Below are 19,268 nucleotides of genomic sequence, written 5' to 3' on the forward strand. Positions count from 1 at the left end.
CGAGAACAAAATACTTCGTTCTTCTTTAAAGAAAGAGGAAGAAAAATTTACATACACACAATTATTTCAGTTAATTACATACATATTTCGATTAAAAAAATTTTCAAATAGAAACTATTCTTGTAAATTAAATAAAAATCTGGAGTAATAAAATAGTCAATTATTCAGAATAATCAATTTCTTTTGAATATCTTAATTAATAAACAAAGTTTAAAAAAATAATTCCCTATATAAATCATCACATTATTAAGTGTACATATTTTTAAAAATAAAAGTATTAAAAAAAATTTTACTCAGTTTGAAAAATAATTATTTTCATTTCCTTCATTTGTACCAGGTTTTATCAATTATTTCTATTTTGGAAAAAATATGTATTCTTCAAAATGCTTAACAATATCTTAAAAAAATTGCATATATTTTATACTGAACAACTTTTGGTTGACAGTATTTTCTTCATAAGAGAGTCTTTAAAAAAATTTGAAAATATTTTCATTAAATTTGTTCAAATATTTTCTGTAAAATGCGTGCTATTAGGAAAACAAGGAGCAAAAATATTTTTAGTGAAGCCATGACATAAAGAAACAAATCTATGACATATTCACTACTATTTTCGTATAGTTAATTTATTTTTTATAACATCAAATCATATTTATTGAAACTTAAAGTTGTGGCTGCTTAACTTTTTTTAATGTTTCTTAAATTCGTCAGGGAAAATTCCGATATTTTCCATTTTTCTTGCTTCTATCACTATTATTTGTATATATCTGAAATTACTCACCTTCGTTTTAATTGTTTCCTTATTAATTTTATCATATATTTTGCTATATATATTTATCCTTTCATTCTATGCTTCATTACTTTCATAACATATCCATCTTGTAACTTTTTATTCATAATTTTATAACAACTTCAGCTTATTAGATTCTATAACTCAACAATTGTTCTATATATTTTATAATTTTTTTTATTCAATTTTTGGGCTTCTAAATAAGATATGGAAAAAATACTATGAAAATTATTACATTTATTATCAATCTAAAATTCGGCCTTTTTTTCCTCCTAAGTGCGAAAACACATTTACTAACTTAAGGTAACGTAATTTAACACGATTCATCTATATTAATAATATCATAAAAAGCTGATATTATAACTATATTAATAATATCATAATAATCATAAAAAGCTTTAATCTTTTTATGTTATTTTATTATCTAAATCTTCTTCTTAATTTATTATTCAAAACTAAACGTTTTCTCACACTTAATTATTCACTCATAATTTTACTCACACATTTAAATTTTATTCTTTTCATGTTCATTGTGCTTCTAACATAGGGAAAATATTGTAAATATAGAATAATTTTTTAAAAAATTTGCCTTGTTTGAAATACTTATTGATTTTAATTTTATAGCTTGTGGTCTTTGAAAGTGAAAAATAAATTTCTATGTGGCTCTTTGATTATTTTTCTGGCATTTGCCCGGAATTTTTATGCTTAATATTTTTGCTTTTCTTAAATTTTTGCTTCAATTATTTATTGATTTTAATTTACAGCTGGTATTATCTACAGATGAAGAAATTGTAGTATGATCTATTGACTGGAAGTTCTCTTTGCCTTTATGATTTCTTTCTAGCATTTGCCTGGAACTTTTATATTTCATATTTTTCTACCTTTTATAAATTCAATGGTTAAGGTATTAGTTGATTGCAATTTGTAGCTTGTGGTCTTGAGATAAAGATGAAATTGCAATATAGTCTTTGGATCTACAGTTTTCCTAGTTTCTTGTATAAAAAAATTCTGGCACCTGCCTGAATTTATAACTTTTTTTTTTCTTCCTTAAATTATATTTCCTTGTGCTAGAATTTGCAAATTGTACTTGTATTTTTCTGACTTTCATTAATGGTGACATTTCCATAATTCAGTTATTCCTTAATCTTAATTTAATTAAAATGATCTTAAAAATTTAAAGAATCAGAATATGATTAACCTGCTGTTTTCCTTGCTGCTGAAAGTTTTCTTTTGAACCTGTAGTTGTTGAGTTGCTATTTTGAAACTAATGTATTTCTGTTTGTAATACAGGATTGTCATAATGCATTTGGATTTGCAGCTATCTTAATTTACTGGTACATGTGTGGTTCACTCTAAGTTTCTATTCTTTGTTTTTATTTGTGCTATAATCCATGAGATATTTTACTAAGAACTTAATCTAGCATTCTTGATCTCTTCTTTCAAATTTAGTCTACAGACTTGGTTTTAATATTTTCTTGGTTTTATTCTTAGTTTTCTTTTCCTTCAATATTTTCTCCAATTTTTGCGTAGAAACATTTCTTCACTTAGTACTTTTACTATACTATACCTAAAAGTACTGAGTAGTGCTTTTTTTGTTATTTCATTTTATTTATTATTGGTTGCTCACACAGCTATTACCTTTTAAGTTTATAAAAATATATACCTTTTAAGCTCATACATAAATATATATATACTAATATGTATGTATATATTTTTCCATCTTTCAGCTTTCTCTTGGGTTTAGTTAATGTGCATAATCACATTTTTATTTCAGATTAGTTTAAATGTTTCATGTGGTATCATTCCTTGGGATAAGTGTATGAAGTATCATTTAGCCATATATGTATATGGCTAAATAACTAACTCCGTTGAAGTTGATATTAATAAACTGAGCAACTCCTTGGAGTTGGTGATATTTAGTCCTTAGTTAATGAAAAGGAAGCCAGAATATTCTGATATTGCAGACTTTGAAGGGTATACTTTTTTTTCTGTTGATTTGAAGAAGAAAAACAACATTGTGAAAACTTACAAATATTAGATTTCTGACTATAATGTTTTCTTGCTGTAGGATTATTATCATGAACTATTTTCTTTTGGATAAGTTATAATTTTACAGCTTTGCTTTTCTTATTAATCGTTCATTTAAGTAACTATATTTAAATTTCCGTTCACAAATTTTTTTTATAATACAGTTTATCTTGAAATTCATTTTCATAATATATGAGTTGTTAAACATGAAGTTTTTTTCCAGATTATTTTTAATGTTCTAAGCATGAAAGTACTCTTTTCCAAAGAATTATCATTCCTAAATGATTTATTATATGCTAAGTATTCGTTTCCATTAGAAAAGGTAACATCAAAAACTTTACATAAACCAATTTAGTGCTTAGAAATAAAGTTTCTTATAATATAAGGTTTCTTTATAATATGAATCCAATTATTAAATTATTCTCTCCTTGCAAACTTTCAGTTTTGCAACTGGCCTTGCACCTTTTTTCCTGCTCTTTTAATATTTCTTCTTGCAATTGTATTTCTACATATTTTTTTGGCAAAGATTTTTATTATTAGTTAGTTCTGATGGTTATTTATTTTAAGTTCTAAAATATATCTCACAGTTTTCTCTTTGACTTAGTTAAAACACATAATTATGCTTATTTCAAATTACTTTAAATGTTTGGCTCCTAGAGCGTGTTTTCCTTATGATTAGTGTGTGAAGTGTCATCCTTTGAGTCATCAGAAAAGCTAAATAATTGACTCCATTGAAGCTGATGTTAGCAAAACTATGCAGCTCTTTGGAGTCAGTGATATTTGGAAAAGGGGTAAATGAAGCAGAAGCAAGAGAGTTCTTATGATGAAAATTGCTTGGGTATGACTTTTTTTTCCCTGTTAATACGAAATAATAGCAGAAAGTGAAAGTTAAATAAAATTAAAGCAATCTTAAGTGAAATGTGTTCTTGTTCCGATTTAATTCTTCTGGTTTTAAATCGACACTGCTGTGTTTAAAATGGAAAATAAAGTTATTTAATTGATAAACAGAAATGTCCACATTTTGAAGAAATTTTAAATTAAAATTCTGATGGTCAGATAAATTCTTTTCCTCCCTCAGCAGTAATCAAAGTTTCAGAAATGCATACCTTAAACAAAAATTCTAACTTGAAACTTTTTTAAAAATAATACATAAAAAAAGTTTTCAAAAAGATAATTAGCACAAATACTTTGATTATACTATATGATTTTGATTTAAAAAAACTAGATAAATTTTGCTCAACGCTATTCCCTTCTCCAAATGTTGCAGAAACAAACTGTCCCAATCTTAAAAGTATGTTGTTGTTTTTTTTCTATTTAAAACAATTTTTTATTACTGTTAATAAAAACATTTTATACAATTTTTTAATGATACTTTAGTATTAAAAATATTTTTTCGTTATTTTAATTGTTTAAAGTATAAGTTGAGGTTAATGAGGAATATCTTGCAAAATGCAGCTGAGTTGCACATGAGAATGCAAGAATCTATCCAAACCCATCCAGCTCAGCATATGCTCGCATCAGAACCCCCCAAGTATTTCATCAAACATTTAAAATTATTAGCGCTGTCATATGCTATGGGCCGACGGTAAGTCGAAATGTATTATGTTCGAATGAACAATGAATAGAACATAATGAAATCCACGCTTTTGCATAATACGTGACGAAAATTGACTTGTTAAAGAAAAGAAAAATCTAATTTTCAAAAAGGGAAAATTAAGCATTTTTTAAAAACAACCAGTAAAATAAGCGCATTTAAAGGGCTTTTAAAACACGAAAAAAGCACCATTAAGCAGTTTTTAAACTATGATAGAAAGTGTAGATGCCAGGATGTCCTGCAACTCCATCTTACACCACCCTATGAGTTTTTCCTTAGCCTCTAACCTTAAGAGATAAAGTGGGTAAAATGCAGATAACAAAGAGGGTTTTAAAGTAGAATATAGAAAATATAAACAATCCATATAAATAAAATTTCGTATCACAAATTTTTAAATCTGTTTTAATTATTCTACTATTAAGAACGAGGTTTAATTACAAAATAAAGGTTAAGAAATATAAAATAAAAAAGGATTGACATAAATTATACGAAAATTAATATGTAGGAAAAAGATCCGTTTACCACTGAGGATATTTCGCAAGCCGGATGCGGATTTCGTATCGACTGGGATTGGAACCCGGTTCGCCTCATTGGAAGGCGAACACTCTATCCCCTGAACCATCGCTGCTCCGTGGAGAACTAATTTTTTTTAAATATATATAAAACCGTCGTTGAACAACCGACCCAATTTTATGGGTTTGCGACTACTAATGTTCAACTCCTTAGCCTTGTCATTTTGAACCCAATCCAGAAGACAAGGGAACTCCTGGATCGAGAATTGGGAGAAATGTGCCTTCGAGGCGGACTTTTTGATGGAGCAAACCCGCATTTCCGTTACAAGGAGAGGAAGACCACGAGAACCTCCCACTGTTAGCCTGACCGCAAGGGGACTCTAACCCATGATCCGTCTACCACTGAGGATATTTCACGTTTATTGAGGAGGACTGTTGACGGGAACAGCAGTCGAAGAAGATTAATAGTCTTTATGCAATAGTAACACCCAGTGGCGCAATTAACGCCGCAACCTCCTATGCGCTGGGGAGCGCATGATTCAGAAATTATACACTACAGGTGCACGACCCGTGGTAGCTCTTGAACCAAAAAAAAAAAGAAGACAATTATAAACTATTATGTTTTTTTTTTCTTGTTTTGCAGAAAAAAAAATAATAAATCAGAGCATCTAAACAGATGTCTTTTCCTGTTAAGGTACCCGAGCAGGAAGAGATACAAAATTAAAATATTACTTAGTGGAATTTTCATGAAAAGGGTTGTAAGGCAATAGGCATTCTTTTTCATTAAGTTGTCATTTCTGAACTTTTATCCTCAAAGAAAAGGAAAAAAACAGTTGGTGGCATTTCTTTTTAAAACGTTTTCATTCAAAAGTGTTGAAATGAAGAAACTCTAAAAGCAGCTTCAAAGCCGCTATAGATTTTATTTTCAGATTTATTGTTGGAATATTATATTATTATAGTTTGGGGATTCAGATTTATTGTTATATTTTTAAAAAAGTATGAAAATTGAATTACATTTAAACTTACCACAAGAATGAAAGTCCCTAGAAATTTATCTTTACAGCTATTAGAATCCAATAATCAATTCATAGATCTTTATTCTAATAGAACATTTATATGTTCTATTAAACCCGAGAGATTTTAATTACGTAAAGATTCTACCTGCAGAAATTATCACTATCGGAAAGCTGTTTAACCTTACGATACATCTTTAAATTTATTCTAAATGATTTGCTCTCAGCAAAAAACGTTTGCCCTTATAGAAAGCGATCACAGGAATAGTGAGAAAGAAATTATTTTACCAAACGTTTCAAATTAATTCCTATCTTTTTGAGTGTTACAGTATTTAGAAGCCACCCTGTAATGCAAATTAGACATTATTGATGACCTTTATATATTTTTAGTATTATCCCCACATAAGTGGTCACTATTAGAATTAGTGCATTTAGAGTTTCAAATAAATATTAGAAAGGAAAACTAGCGTTTATTACCTATACCAGGTGAATAAGTATAGAGAATCATCATAAGTGCCACTAAGATAATTAAATCCAGTTTATTTGTCTCATAAAACTCGAAATGACCCAAACATTTACCTGTGCTACCATTTAAATTTTCTAAACAAATAGTAGAGGGATAGCCTGGTTGGTAGAGTACTGGACCCATGTCCAAAGAGTTCGCGGTTTCGATCCCAGCTGGCCGAAAGAGTAAATGGTGACTGATGCACGTTAAATCTATCGAGTCTCAAAGTCCTCCATGTTTCCATAACATACCTCTGGGGGTACTGATTCAGGAGTTTCCTTGTCTTCCGGTTTGGTTCAAAATGACAAGGCTGCGGAGTTGAACATTAGTAGTCGTAAACCCAAAATTGGGTCGGCTGTTCAACGACGGATAAAAAAAAAAATAGTAGGGTTGTAGGAGTGGGCATTAAGTGTGCGGGATTGCGCACGCGTCGCTTCTGGGTGACGGCTGTGTGCCTTGCAAGTCAGGGGGTGGGGTCCTGCGGACCTCCGATTTTTTGTGGGGAATATTGTTTACGCAGTGGCCACGAAAAGCCGTAAACCCGCTTCATGGGTCGGCTAGCCACCTGTAGTGATTTTACATTAATTTTTTTAAAGTTTGCGATCCATAGAAAATGTTTTATTTCATTTTTTACAAAGATTATACAGTGCGCGAAATAAAAAAGGAGCTACTTAAAAACTGTCAGGTACTAATATTCAATCTTAATGGTTCCAGAATCTATCTTTAAACATGTTAACAAATAAGTGCGATCCGTGGTGGCTCAGGGAATAGAGCGCTCCTTTCCCAACTTGCACTGACCACAGAACGGATATCCTCTGTGGTAGGCAGGTCATTGATTAAAGTCTTCTTGCCGTCAGACTAACCATGGGAAATTTTCGTGCTTTTCATCATCATGTAACGCAAATGGGAGTTAGTTTCAACAGAAAAAGTCTTCCACAAGGGTTGAATTTCTCCTAATACTTGATCGCGCAGTCTTCTGGATTGGGTCAAAAATTTTCAGGCTACAGAATTGAATATTGTTAGTCGTAAACTCAAAATCGGGTCGACTGTTCAATGATGGATACAAAATAAAGCTAATAAGTACGGAAAATATTTTAAAGTCACAAACTCGGGCCTAAAAACGCATTTCTCATTACTAATAGTTTTTCGAACGATTCGTTTTTCGTGACTCTAAAAAAATATTGGGTTACCGTAAATTGTAAATTATAATCCCACTAGTTCAATCTGGTGCGCGGTTGAACATTAAGATCCCTTAATATTAATTTCTCTTTTTGCATATTTGTAATTTAAGGGAAATTGTTTTTCCTCGCAATTATGAAAGTTGCTTATCGATCTATAATTTGAAGCTGAAAAAAGTTTTTACAATTATTATTTTTAAATAATAAATTTAAGAATGGTAGCAAATTTTAAAATCATACTCATTTTTTTTATTATTTATATAAATACAACTTTAAATGACATATTTAAAGTTGTATTTATATAAATGATAAGGAAATAAGATTAAAAATTATGAATTCTTAAGAATCAGATTAAAAGTTAAAAATTTAATTTTTAAAAAAAACTTCTTTACTTAAAAACTGCGTTATCATTCTTATTTTCTAATCGCGCTTTCATTCTATGTGACATTTAGAATTTTTAGTCTATCATTAAATTAAATGGTATTGAAATTTTTTTTTTAAATTTAGTTATTTTTGACTAAATGTGTTTCATAATAAGGAGCGTTTGATTTGCTTAACCATGTGCAGAGTAAACTGATGAAGCAAAAATTGGAAATTAACATTAAAGTGTAGACAATTTTGGTCATTTTTCTGATTTAACTAGTGAGGCCATATTTTAAAGATGGCGGTTATCACTATAATTTAAGGATTAAGATTCAAAATCTAATCACAAAAGGCTATGTTTATTCAGAGAAAGTTTTTCTGTTTGATTTTGCAACTTTTTACTTGCTTAGCATTATTACGTCACACTAGAGCTGCACAATGGGCTGTTGGCAACGATGTGGGTAACATACCTGATGATGATCCGAAGACATGCCATCGCAACTTTGATCCTCTGCAGAGGGGATGGCTCCCCTGTTTTGGTAGTCGTATGTTAGTAATTAGCCAGAAATAACGTACATAAAATATGAATGCATAACTAAATTCCTTAAACATGAATTGCTTTAAATTTGCTCATCCAGGCATATTTACATTAAAAAGGGAAAATTTCTAAATTTATTTACTTTTTAAACTATGGCTAGATAGTGTCACAAATTCTTTTAAATTTTTAAAATATCCTTTTATCATGTGTAGCCAGTTTCGCATAACTAAACTAACCGAATCATCCGCAATAAATATTGTTTAGTGTTGAAATTTTTATTTGAACTAATACTTTTGACACTTAATATGTATCAAAACGGCTAAAAATATTTAAGAAGTGAGCCTATTAATGGACAATTTAATGATTTTTTATATTTTTTGAGCTCACAGGAAAACTTTCGGATTAATATTAAATCATTGCATAGGTGTCAGAATTTCTAAAAGTATATACATATGATGAAAAATATTTATTAAACATCGTTAAAAAAATATTTTTTTGACCATGTCACCCTAGATCATTAGCACAGGTGCCGCTAAAATCGATAGTGACGCAAATATGATATGCGAAGGGATAAGAATATTCTTTTTGGCCTACTTTTTTAGTACACTATTGTGCATTTCAGTTATAGACATTGTTCTCCTTTGCTTTCTAATTAATATTAAAGACTGCATTTGAGGGGTCATTTGGCGGACACTTTAATGATTTTTTATATTTTTTGGGCTCACCGGAGAACTTTCGGATTAATTTTAAATCATTACATAGGTGTCAAATTTTCTTAAAATATATGCATATGATGAAAATTTTTTATTAAACATAGTTAAAAAAAATTTATTTTGTCCGTGTCACCCTAGATTATTAGCACAGGTGTTGCTAAAATCGATAGTGACACAAGTATGATATGAGAAGGGTTAGGAATATTCTTTTTGGCCTACTTTTTAAGTACACTATTGTCCATTTCAGTTATAGACTTTGTTCTCCTTTGCTTTCTAATTAATATTAAATACTGCATTTGAGGGGTTTATTTGGCTAACATTTTTATGATTTTTTTATGTTTTTTGGTTCAAAAGATAACTTTGGTATGAATTTTAAGTTAGTGCATAGGTGTCAAAATTTAAAAAAATATATGCATATGATGAAAAATAGTTATTAAGCATCGTTAAAAAATTTTTATTTTGTCCGTGTCACCCTTGATCATTAGCACAGGTGTCGCTTAAATCGATAGTAACGCAAATATGATATGAGAATGGTTAGGAATATTCTTTTTGGCCTACGTTTTAAGTGTTCCGCTGTGGACTGATTGTTAGGACACGGTTCCTTGCAGATCACCGAAGTAAAGTATCACTGGCTGCGGTCAGTGTGCGAGTGGGTGACCACTTGGATCAGTCTGCGTAGGGACCGAGGTTGTGCGGTATTGGCCCTCGTTAAACTCGATGATCGATTGACGGAAAACCGATTTAGTAAGTAAAGAAAGACTATTTGAAGTGAGTAATTAAATTTTTTATAGTTTTAATAATAATAGTTTTAAAATTGGATATTATGTAAGATTCACAGACTAGTTCTGAATTTGTATTTAGTTCACGCATAAACAAAAAACGAATAAAATAAATGGAATTTAAGGGAAAACAGACAAATGTTACAATCATTGCAATTGGATATTACAGATTTTACACGTTTTTTTACAAAAAAATATGTATATTTTCTTTTTATTAATAATTTGGTTAAAAATAATTAAATTGCAATTATTAAAGAAAATAATCCCAAGACTCAATCAGTCGATTTGATGCCGTTACCTGACTTACTTCATTCTCTGTAACAGTCGACATAACAGGAAATAACAGTCGACATCAAAATTTATTTTTTAATTTTAAAGTATATTTTTAAATTACATTTGTGATCTGAATGTAGATGAACCCTTATTTTGATAATAGAGATAAAAAAAAAAGTATAAATATATTAAGTAATAAAAACAGAATAAATTTATTAAATAATTTTAAAAATATTAAATAATTTTAAATATTTTTATTTTAACCAAAATGTGTGGTGTTGTATGTGATATTACCTCTTCCCTTCTCTCCAAACATAGCGGTTTTGGAACATTTTTAACCCATACTGATTTAAAATTATATTTCATTTCCAAGCAGTGAATGATCTTTTAAGCCTTTTTTTTCTAGTCTCTTTTTAAATCCCTCTATACCAAGAAAGTTTTATCTTTCTTTAAAATTAGCATATATATTCTTTAAGCTTTGAACAGAAATTATATTGATTTTGTAACACGTTATGAATAAAAGAAAGAAATAATAAAATTGAAAACGTCTAAAAAAGATTGAATTAAAATTTGAGTTTAAATATCAAGTTATTGTTTTCAAATTCATGGTTTATTATTTCTTTGGCCGCATGCCAACTTTTTAATTTGTGAAAATGTGTGAGGAGTGAGTTTTTCTTTTTTATTTTCTCTTGTTTAAAATCAACAGATGCGATTTTTTTTTCGGTTTCCATATTTATGATAGAATCTATTTTTTTTATTAGTTTGGCGAAACCAACACTTCCAAGTAATAGATTTTTTCGCTATCAACCCGCCCATTCAAAATCAATTTTAATGATTCTAATAGTTTGTTAAAGTTCTAAACGTAAAATAAAAATTATTTAAAAATAAGACTTAGAAAGGACTGGTAAGTATGCAAATAGGGCTTCAGAAATGTTAATAATAATAATAAAAACAATAATAATAATGATTGTTTTCGGAAGGTGTATTTCAAGATAACAAATGTGTTTTGTTTTATTTTAAAAATTAAAAATAATAATCAATCAATTTTATACTTGATTTTAAAATAATAATTTAACTCAATATTTATAAACAGCTTCTAAAAAAGGCTGTTTGAAAATTACCATCTTCTTAATATATATTTCCAGAATTTTTCTAAATCGGAAATAAACAAAAGTATTTGCATAAGGGATTGCAAATTAATATTCAAGTGAGGGAAAAAATCTGACGAATAATAAACTATGGAACAAAATTTTCTTTAAAAATTACGGTATAAAATTTTACCGCAGAAATAGATTTTACAGTGAGCATGATTTTACAGATAATGCACTCAGACGGTCAGTACTTTTAATCGTAATTTAATTCGAAATTTTTTACAGTGTTTTCTTGGCAAATTAGATTATATCTATAATTGGACAAAGTGACATCTTCTAAATTCTTACTTAATTTTACAGAATTATTTTTTTTTCATCCAAGATAAATTTTTCAAACATCTAGGCATCAATATTATAACAAATGCTCAATATGAGCCGCAATGGCTCAGGGATTAGAGCGTTCGACTTCTAATGAGGTGAACCGGGTTCGAATCCCAGTCGATACGAATCCGCATCCGGCTTACACCGACCACAGTACTGACGTGAAATATCCTCAGTGGTAGACAGAACATAAGTTAGAGTCCTCTTGCAAGCAGGTTAACCGTGAGAGGTTTTCGTGGTCTTCCTCTCCGTCTAACGCAAATGCGAGTTAACTCCATCAAAAAGTACTCCACGAAGGCTAATTTCTCTCAATACTCGATCCAGGAGTTTCCTTGTCTTTTGGATTGGGTTCAAAATTACAAGGCTACGGAGATAAACATCAGTAGTCGTAAACCCATAAAATTGGGCCGGCTGTTCAACGACGGTTATAAAACAAAATAAAATGCTCAATATATGTGTGTTTTTTTTTTGTTAAATGTTTAAGCTATTAAAAATGTGTATTATATTTTTTCTTAAAAGTAGCGCGTGGCTCAACAGCCTATTGTGAGCCAGAGGAGGGGGTCATGTGGATTGATGATCCACAATTTCGTGTCCAACAACATGATTGAAGCGATGAAGTCATCAAAATAGCTTTACTCTCAAGAAAACAGTATTTTCTTCCTTGTATTTATTTATATTTTCGCATTCAATCAGAATAAGCTGTCCCTTAGTTTAGTTATCTCTGTCTTTACTCATTATCAATGTATAATTAAGTTGGTCACTAGGAGGTAACAGTTTGAATAAAATATGAATAAATAACTAGTATGACTCCTTATTCTTCTAATTAGGGTGAAATCTGATAAATTTTCAGAATTATAGCTTCTGAATTAGTTTAAAAGAAAAAATATTTTCATGCGTCTTTATTACTTCTGCCTTCTATAAGTAAGTTTATTTAATATTTTATAATTAATCATTCTTCGAAAGGTTTTTCTTTAAAAAAAACTTTGTTATTACGCTTAAATAGTTTTTGATTAAATACTATTTTTTAAAAAAGATTTTGGCAATTTTGTCCCGGTCGCTACTACCTCATTAAAATATGTTTTCCTTTCCTTAATTAATGTTGCCGTCGGCCATTAAGGTGCCATCCAGTGGCGCCATCTACGGCCAAGAATTCGACTTCTGCTACACCCATGCATCATACCCGTTTATAGGGCTGACCCATTCATTCATCCAAAGATAGTAATTTAGACCTGAACCAGAGAACGATCCATCACCAATTCAGTACACCCAGAGGTATCGGTTTGTTATGGGAGAATGCAGGACTTTGTGACCCTACAGATTTACTGTGCACCAGCCACCATTTACTACACGGGGAGTCTTCGGCCGGCTGTTTCTTTAATTTATACCAAAGTTATATACTTCTTCAAATATTTGTAATGCGTTTTCATTATGGTCAATAGAGTGTGAATTAGATTTCTTATTACTATCATTATCGAAAAAAGTGCTGCATTAATCATTGTTTACTACTTATGAAATATCACTCTTTCTCAAGATTCATACTTATATGTTCTTAGATTCCTTATAAAAAAAATTATAAAAGATTACAGATTAGGATCAGCAAAATAATATTTCAGGAAAAGGAAAATGATCGTGAAGGTGGGACTGAATGAATCACAACTTGTTTCGATTACCGGAAAAAAACACGAGAAGAAAATTTTTTTTTGGTAAAATTAAGTTATGTAATGTACATTAAGTAATTTAGTAATGTCATTTCTAGTAAGGGAAAAAACGGTATTTTGGTAATATTTTAGCATATATTGTAAAACCATATTTTATAATAAATTGTCAAAATCATCATAGCGCTTCGGTAAAAATTATTCAGCTCTTTGGTGTTAACATAGAGCCAGGAACATAGTAAATTTTACCAGATTCTGAAAGTTTTGACCATACCTTCTTCCAATTGTAGAGTGTAGTTTAAAAGTAATTATTAAAAACACCCACGAACTTTAAAGTGCAATCAAACAGGTTTTTATGTTTCTTCCTCACTGGAGATTCGTTTTTGAAATATGCCGGCACCCTTGGTTTTTACCTTAGTTTGATCCGAGAATTTTCACAGTGAAAGCTTAGACAAGGATAACTATCCCAAGGCGCTGGCACTACTGAGAGCTATTTTCAACTTCCTTGCAAAAATATAGTGTTTTGAAATAATTTTTATGAAAAAAAAAATTGCCGAGAATTTTTTAATAAGCTTTATAAACTACAGTTTTGAAAAAAGGGTTTCTAAAACTTTGTGACTCTGTTTTTAGCCCTCAATAAAATTTGTCCCGGGATTCATAAACAGGACCCGACTTTGCCTAATTATGGCCCGGGGCAAAAACTTCTTGAGGGGCCCCCCGCTGCTTCACTTTTTCAGTAATGAAGAACCGAACTTTATGGAGGTATTTAAATTTTTCACCTCATTATAGATCACATAACAAGAAAATTGATTAGAACCTATTGATAGCTATAAAGTCTCCCCCCCCCCCCCCCGTTTATATTGGTTAGACGAAATATCGTTCCATCTATTTTATTGATTGACAATTTCATGTTTATCATGCAGAATGCAGTTTCCTGATTGTCATCAAGCTTCGAAAAATTCATATCCTTGCTGACATTAGGACGGAATAAAAAGTGACTCTCCTTTGTCACAATAGCCCCTCCCCCCTCCATCTCACCATACTGCACAAACAAACACTTTTTATTTCAATCATCACAGTATTTCCACTTCCTTACCCGCTTCTAAACGTTACGCCAGTTTGGAGAATGAATGGAAAGAAATGAGGCAAATTAGAATTTTGCAAAATTCTACTTTTCTACGTAAAACAAAAGTTGTATTTCGTAATAAACACACAAACCTGCATATGCATGTGTAACAATAAATAAATATGATTCATTTTTAAAAAAAACGACGATTTAAATAATTCATTTAAAAATGTCTTGTTGAAAATTTCGATTCTTTTTCCCGCCATTGACATGGCGATTTCCCTTCCTTAATCTGTAAGAAATTAACTTAAAGCAACCCTTAAAACAGTAGAAGAGCTTTCATTTCGCTCTGCAAAAATTTAGCAGATGCAAATTTTCTTTGAATCGTCCTTCGATTTGATTGGTTATCAACTAAGAGGCGAAAATGAAATGAAATCATCATGTGATGGAACAATTTATAGAACAGTGAGTGCACTGCATTTAAGACGGTGATTGTTCGTGATTCTCCTGATAGAGGTAATAAAGAATTTTAATATACTTTATATTCACGATACATTTTATTTGCTAGATAATTTCCCTTTACTAATATTTATATTAAAATCTTGTAATATATGGATTTTCTTTCCACGTCGAAAGAAAAATGTTGTGTATATCTTCAGACGCTTTTACCAAACAGCTCTTCCAGAATGGAAGAATTCTTTTTACATTCGGAACACTTTTGTAATATTTAAATTTAATGTGATCAGATAAAAAATTGTTTTTTTTTAATAATAAATAAAGGGCAATACAGATGTGATAATTAACATATGTGTTCGGTTTAATATCAGAGACTGTATAGATGTTATTTCTGGTATTGTTTTTAGTTAATTAAAATGATCAAGTAGAAAATTGCAAGTATGTAAAACATTATTTTTCAGCTTATAATACACAAATAAAAATTTTGCTGACTTATTATAGAAATAACGATAAAAATTAATAATTTACTTGTTTTCAAATGGAAGTATTTTAATTAATATTAAGTAATGCTTCTAAATTCAAAATTAGCACACTTTAGTAAATATAAAATTTCTAAATCTATTGTTTATATGAAAGCTATAAAACAGAAATGTGTTGAATAACCAAAATTAACGTTTTTAATTATTTATATAAATAAATAAATCAATTGGAATTAACTGGAGGAAATTCTAATTTCTTTTAAATGTTACATTAATTCAAAACTTACTATTTCCTATTTATTTAAAGTCCTTTACATTAAACGACATACTAAGAATTTTAAAAATATTATAAAATTTTTTTGAAGTAATTAGCTGTTAGATCATAAAGGTAAATTTTAGTTATTGTCTATAAAATCAAAATAATTTCTAAAAAAAAAGTATTAATTTTTAGAACTTTGATTATTTGATAGTATTTAATAATGCAATTTAGTGAAAAGATAAGTTTAAAAAATATTTAATTTCAAAGAAAAATATATAATTTTTTTTTTGAGGTTAATCAATTATGGTCAAAAGTTTCATTGTTTGTATTTAATGTATCATTCTTGTATTGGATATATATGGGTAAAAATTTTTGGAGAAAAAGTACCAGAAAAAAACCCAAATCATTGCACCTCTTTTATTTTTCTGTATAAATTTAAAGTCCCATTCGTTTGGGATCATTCAATCCGAATTTAATGAGATTAAATTAGATTTTAAAATTAATTACAAAATTATTTTTTTAAAATTTGAAAAGAAAATTATAAACTGCGCAAGATATGATTATTCAAAGTATCTTTGTATTGCGCATGCGCAAAAAAATTAAATTTTCATAATTTTGTAATGAATTGCAATTGGCAACTAATGAAAAAAGTTTGATTTTCACATTGTAAAAATTTAAAAAGTTTTAAGTGCTTTACTAAGTAGTTTTTGTATTTATTTTTTTTTTTTTGAAAAAGACTCAAACGATAGAGGGTTTTCTACAAATTTCATTTTGTATGGTTTGTATCATGATTTGTATTATGTAATTTGCAATGCTACAAAATGACATTTGTGGATAATCCCTGATAATTTTGAACTTTCTTTTAAAAAGTACACGAACTACTTAGAAAATTGCTTCAAACTTAATAAACTTCTATGATATTGGATACTACTTTTTTATTTATTTGACAGAAATGATAAAAGTAAATATTATAAATTTTTTTTTAATTTTTCTGCGCATGCGCAGCATGGAAGAATTTAAAATGCTCATAACTTGTGCAGTTTTTAATTTTTTTTCAAAATTTTAAATTGTTTCAAAATTTTTCTTTAATTTTATTAAATGTTTTTTTTTAGATAATAGTAGAAAAAAAAGAAAAAGGAAAATGTAAAACAAAAAAAAAGTTTTTTTTTTGTTTAAAAAACTGTCCATATTTCCATGTCAAAAATTGAAAGTGAATTAGCATTTCATATATACAGAGTTGCCACAGGCGACTAAAAGCCACTATTTGCAACTATTTTCGACCTGCAACTTTTTTTGCATTAAATGTCTAAGAAAGCAACTATTTTCAGGAAACTAAGACTATAGGGAGACTTTTGTGCGCTCCTAGGTTTTTTTTTTTAGCACAATTTGGGTTGGCAACCTGCGTCCCACGGTATTTTTAGAGCACAATGAATTTTTTCTTTCTTAAAAAATGTTGATTTATCACTTTTTAATTCAAATTCGATTTATCACAAAAACGATTAAAAAAATTCGATTTATCACTTTTTAATTTGCACAGATTTCATTGTAAATCTATTTTGTTCCGCGATCGCCTTTTCAACAGTTATTGCAAATTCTGCATGATTTTAAAAAACCCAATTTTTAATATGATATTACGATGCGAGAATAATCACTTTTCACAATATATAGTGTATATAGATATTTATATATATGTATATAAATATATATTTGTATATAAATATATGTGTGTATATATAGATATATATTTGCTAGATCAATTATTGTTTGCACCGAAATTTCTTTAGTAAAAGTATGTTTTTTTAATCAGAAAATATTTTTTGAGTTATTTCTAGCAATTAAAAGTAATTAATTTTCTGCAAATATTCTAATTTTTTTTAATGTAAAAATTTAGTGCTAGAACACTAATGTTTGTATAAAAATTATATTTGCTACTAACATGACTAAATGGATCATGGTATGTGACAATTAAGTCATTTAAATAAAATTTTAGTCACATTTTTGTTCTTATTTAGGCAACTATTTTCATAGTTTTGGCAACTATTTTCATGCTTTAGGCTACTAAAAGCAACTATATTGTTCATTTTTGTCTGCGGAAACCCTGTAGTAGAGCAAATAATTTAGATTTATCCGTAATTATTACGATGTCATGACCAAAATGACGGTTGAGTAATAAAAATTACGGATTTTGATAATTTCCATACTAATTTGCTAAACATAAGTTGTTTCTCATAACTACCTAGAACTATGAAACTTTGTTGTCCCCAACTCATTTACTTATCTTTTTTTTTACTCTTCTAACAAATATAAATACAATAAATGATTAAATATTGTAAATGATTTTATAGAAATATAAAATTTAATAAAAAAAGCTAAGAAATCTTATAAATCAGAGTCAAATGGACTGTTCTAAAATTTAATCTTCACTCCTTATCAAAAAAGCTAGAAAACATAAACCCAAATAAATGCTGTAAGCAGAAATTTCTATTGCTTCAAATGCAAAATGATAAAGAATTCTAGTGTTAATTTTCCCCCAAAACTAGAACATTGTTTTCTAAAAATCACACTTATTTCATCATTTTACATAGAAGTATAAAATTTCAGTGTAGTTTAATTTTTAATTTAGATATATCTAAATCCTATATCTATATATAGATTTAGGATTAAGTAAGGATATCTCTATATCGTTTATCTAAATATTATGTTTTTATTCAATAGTAAATATATGCATAGTTTTATGAATGTTATATTCCAATATAAAATGAAGTAGTATATACTGCTTAAAATTGCGTCACTATGAATTTTGTTAAGGTTAACTGAATATATTTCTATGTTATTGTACTTCTGATTATTGATCTCTGGGGTACAGGGGATAAAGCACTTGCCTCCCAGTAAGGTAACCTGGGTTCGAATCCCAGCAATGGCGGGTCGAAATAAATTTCGCAACGACTAGAGTGCTGGAGTAAAATATCCTCAGTGTTATACGAATCATGGGATAGAGATTCTTCGCCGTCAGTTTAACTGTGGAATGTTTTCGGGGTTTTTCTCCTAATGTAACGCAAATGCGTGTTAGTTCTATCTAAATGTCCTCCACAAAGGAAAATTTCTCTCAATCCAGGAGTTTCTTTGTCTTTTGGTTTGGATTCAAAGTTACAAATCTATGGAGTTGAACGTTAGTTTCATAAACACAAAATTGGGTCTGCTGTTCAACTACGATTATAAAATTAAACAACCGCTATCAGCATTTTTATGCCTCCAAATTTTGTACAATTTGATACAAGGATAGAAATTACGAAAATCAGGCGCTATATAGTGAGTAATAATCTCTTTACATTTTCACTGGTCTGTTTATGTCCCGATTAAATTTTTGTGAACAAAAAAGTACTAAAATAATTTTAAATAAAAATTAAAATACAAAGAATGTGTAATGTTCGCAATTATGATGAAATAAAAGTTTCAAAATATCAGGTCGTCACCCAACTGCCGCAAAAAGAAATCAAATATGCAGGATATATAATATTGATCGCCGTTTCTCGGAACCCTCAAAACTTAAGTGAAAACAGTATGAGCATTAAGATTTGAAAATTAATAGTGAAACATT

At 29.0% G+C, this 19,268-nt stretch overlaps 1 protein-coding gene and 1 long non-coding RNA gene across 5 annotated transcripts in view; one reads left to right on the forward strand and one right to left on the reverse strand.

The window, feature by feature from the left end:
• The window catches only part of LOC147810060 (uncharacterized), a 553,747-nt gene that overhangs the window by 501,577 nt on the left and 32,902 nt on the right, over window positions 1–19,268 (forward strand). The window lies entirely within an intron of this gene.
• The window catches only part of LOC147810069 (pre-mRNA 3' end processing protein WDR33-like), a 99,619-nt gene that overhangs the window by 38,452 nt on the left and 41,899 nt on the right, over window positions 1–19,268 (reverse strand). The gene's annotated exons all lie outside the window — the stretch shown is intronic.

Source organism: Parasteatoda tepidariorum, chromosome 5, assembly GCF_982258835.1.
Source record: "Parasteatoda tepidariorum strain Cologne lab strain chromosome 5, Ptep-v5.0, whole genome shotgun sequence".
NCBI lineage: Eukaryota > Metazoa > Arthropoda > Arachnida > Araneae > Theridiidae > Parasteatoda > Parasteatoda tepidariorum.